The 3,263-nt window shown below is 46.8% G+C and overlaps 1 non-coding gene across 1 annotated transcript; it reads left to right on the forward strand.

Moving 5' to 3' along the window:
• Window positions 1-515: 515 nt before the first annotated feature.
• On the forward strand, window positions 516-652 carry LOC114806766. The gene has a single exon (XR_003754828.1). It is a non-coding gene; the product is annotated as a small nucleolar RNA SNORA7 (small nucleolar RNA).
• The last annotated feature ends 2,611 nt before the right edge of the window (window positions 653-3,263 follow it).

Consider the following 3,263-nt stretch of genomic DNA (forward strand, 5'->3'; position numbering starts at 1 on the left):
ACGCAAGAGTGGGCAAACATGTTCCCTGCTCTCGAGGAGCTTATAATCTAGTGGGGGAGATAGATATTAAAATAAAATACAGATAGGGGAAACGGCAGAGTTTAGGGATATAAACATTAGTTCTGGGGGGAGGGGTGAGTATCAAGATGCTTAGGGGGTAAGTAGGCAATGCAGAAGGGCCGGGGGGAATGTGAAAGGGGAAATGAGGGATTAGTCAGGGAAGACCTCTTGGAAGAGATGTGATTTAAATAAGGCCATGAAGGTGGAGGGAGTTCCCGGCAGGAGGAAGGATGTGAGCGAGAGGTCAAAGGTGAGAGAGATGACAGTGAGGCACAGGGAGTAGGTTGGTGTTAGGGGAGTAAAGTGTGCGGGCTGGGTGGTAGTGGGATAGGAGTGAAGACAGGTAAGAGGGGGAGAACTGATTGAGTGCTTTAAAGGCAATGGGAAGGAGTTTCTGTTAGATTTAGAGATGGATGGGCAACTGACAGAGGTTTTTATGTACTAAGTGCATACTCACCCTCTCAGGGTCGCATCTGGAGAGTTTCCAGTCCTCTACCAGTCTCGACTACAGGAGGGAGAGTGGAGCAGAGGCCTACCTATTCCATTCCTACTTGGCCAGGGGCTAGTGAGTGGAAGGCCATCTGCCAAAAGTCAAAATTCACCTGTGTGGGGCAGTAGCGGCATGGGAGAGACGAGGGCAGCGACAAATTTACTGTGCGGAAGGAGGCAATGGTAAACCACTTCCGGATTTTTACCAAGAAAACTCTATGGATATGCTCCAGAACGATTGCAGATGGAAGTGGGGCATTCTGGTAGAGATGCGTCCATGGCGTCGCTATGGGTCAGACACGACTCGACAGCATAAGACAACAACAACAACAACAAGTGCATACTACATGCTTAGTGCATGGAGAGATTCACCATGATCAGATCAGGCAATGTAGACCCCACATGGGTCTCACAGTCTAAAAGGGAGGGATAAGAGGTACTATCATCTCCATTTTAAATGAGAGGCAGAAAGGCCTAGTGACTTGGGTCAGGGGATCTGCATCCTACGGGCTCAGGTGGATGAGCTGGAGCATTATGCACTTGAATCTGTACCCTTCCAATGCTTGATTTTCACCCCACCCTCATCCTCACACCCCCTATGTACATACCCCAAATTTATTTTCATGTCTGTCTCTCTAGGCTCTAAGGTCAATATGGGCAGGAAATGTGCCTACCAACTCAGTTGTATTGTACTCTCTCAAGCACTTAGTAAAGTGCTCTGCACACAGGCAGTGAGACCTAGATGGGACAGGGATCGCGTCCAACCTGATTAACTTGCATCGACCTCAGCGCTTAGAACACTGCATGACACATAGATAGTGCTTAACGAATGTAACAATAATGATAATAATAATATCAATGATTGATTGATTAAGCAAGGGGAGGAGGGAAAAGATGATTGAATCTGGCCAACCACCTTTGCTGAACCCAATCATGCTTTGCTTTCTGGAACATTGTCCTTGTAGAGAGCTAGGGATGTGGGTCCTCTTGCTCAGAGCTACCTTGAAGGCAGGGGAATGGCTTGGCTGACCTCACCATCAGACCATTCCAATCCTGATTCAGTGAAAAGTACACCAGCTGTGGTGGGGCCAGGGAAGAAGGAGACAGCCCTGGGAGAGTGAGGTGGGATTTTCCTCAGGAGCTGATTCCTAGCAGCTTTTAAGGCTGAGGGAGGGCAGGGGCTCCACAATTAATCACTGTCTTATTTATTGAGCATCTACTGTGTGAAGAGCACTATACTGAGAGCTTGGGCAAGTACAATATACAGCAAATACAATATAACCTCCTCCATGAGGCCTTCATTCATTCATTCATTCAATAGTATTTATTGAGCGCTTACTATGTGCAGAGCACTGTACTAAGCGCTTGGGATGAACAAGTCGGCAACAGATAGAGACAGTCCCTGCCGTTTGACGGGCTTACAGTCTAATCGGGGGAGACGGATGGACAAGAACAATGGCAATAAATAGAGTAGGCCTTCCCAAACTGAGGCCCCCCTTTCCCTCTGGCCCCCCTTCCCTCACCCCCAACCCTCTGATCTTCCTCCTTCCCCTCCCCTCAGCAATGTGCTCATTTGCATATATTATTTATTACCCTATTTATTTTGTTAATGAGGTGTATATCTCCTTGATACTATTTATTTTGATGATGTCTTGTTTTTGTTTTGTTCTGTTTTGCTTTGCTGTCTGTCTCCCCCATTTAGACTGTGAGCCTGTTATTGGGCAGGGATCGTCTCTATCTGTTGCCAAATTGTACATTCCAAGTGCTTAGTACAGTGCTCTGCACATAGTAAGCATTCAATAAATACTATTGAATGAATGAGTTCTCTCGAAGTGGTACTGGGGACAGAAGGTTTGAGGACTTCCAACCTCCATCGAGCTGGAGGGGAGAATTCCAGACAACAAGGCCCCAACATCTAGCAGGCATCCTGGCTACACCCAGGAGAAGGAAAAAAAATCAAAAATCACACTGAGTCCCGTATTATCCCTGGCATTGGGAAAGTGGGGCAAGTTGCCCATAGACAAGAATCGGAAGGAGAAGATTCCTGTACAGAGCATATTATTACTCTCAAGAAGCACAGTTCTCTAGCTTCCTATTCGGGATTTCTCTGATTTGTCCCTACCTGGCTGCTGCATCATGGGAAGATAATAATAATAATAATGTTGGTATTCGTTAAGCGCTTACTATGTGCCAAGCACTGTTCAAAGCACTGGGGTAGATACAAGGTAACCAGGTTGTGCCACGAGGGGCTCACAGTCTTCATCCCCATTTTACAGATGAGGTAACTGAGGCACAGAGAAATTAAGTGACTTGCCCAAGGTCACACAACTGACAAGTGGTGGAGCCAGGATTAGAACCCATGATCTCAGACTTCCAAGCCTGTGCTCTTTCCACTAAGATCAGGACAGAAGTGGAGCAGGGTCAGAGAAAACCAACCAAGAGTCAGGAGGATGGAGGCACTTCTGGATGAGGAGACACTGAAAACTCTGCAGCCTGGAAAGATGTGGGCTGAGAGGGGACATAATTGAATTCAACAAACACCTGAAGGGTGTGGACAGATCTGTTCAACAAGTCTCCTTGCACGAGAATGAGAATCACTCGTTAAGTAGGCTTGGATCAAAACAGATAAAAGGAAACATTTTCCCGCCACCCAGCATGGGATAAGCATATGGAATTTCTTACCATGGAAAGCTGTGCAGGCTGAAATGTATCAG

The sequence above is a fragment of the Ornithorhynchus anatinus genome, chromosome X1 (assembly GCF_004115215.2).
Source record: "Ornithorhynchus anatinus isolate Pmale09 chromosome X1, mOrnAna1.pri.v4, whole genome shotgun sequence".
Taxonomy (NCBI): Eukaryota; Metazoa; Chordata; class Mammalia; order Monotremata; family Ornithorhynchidae; genus Ornithorhynchus; species Ornithorhynchus anatinus.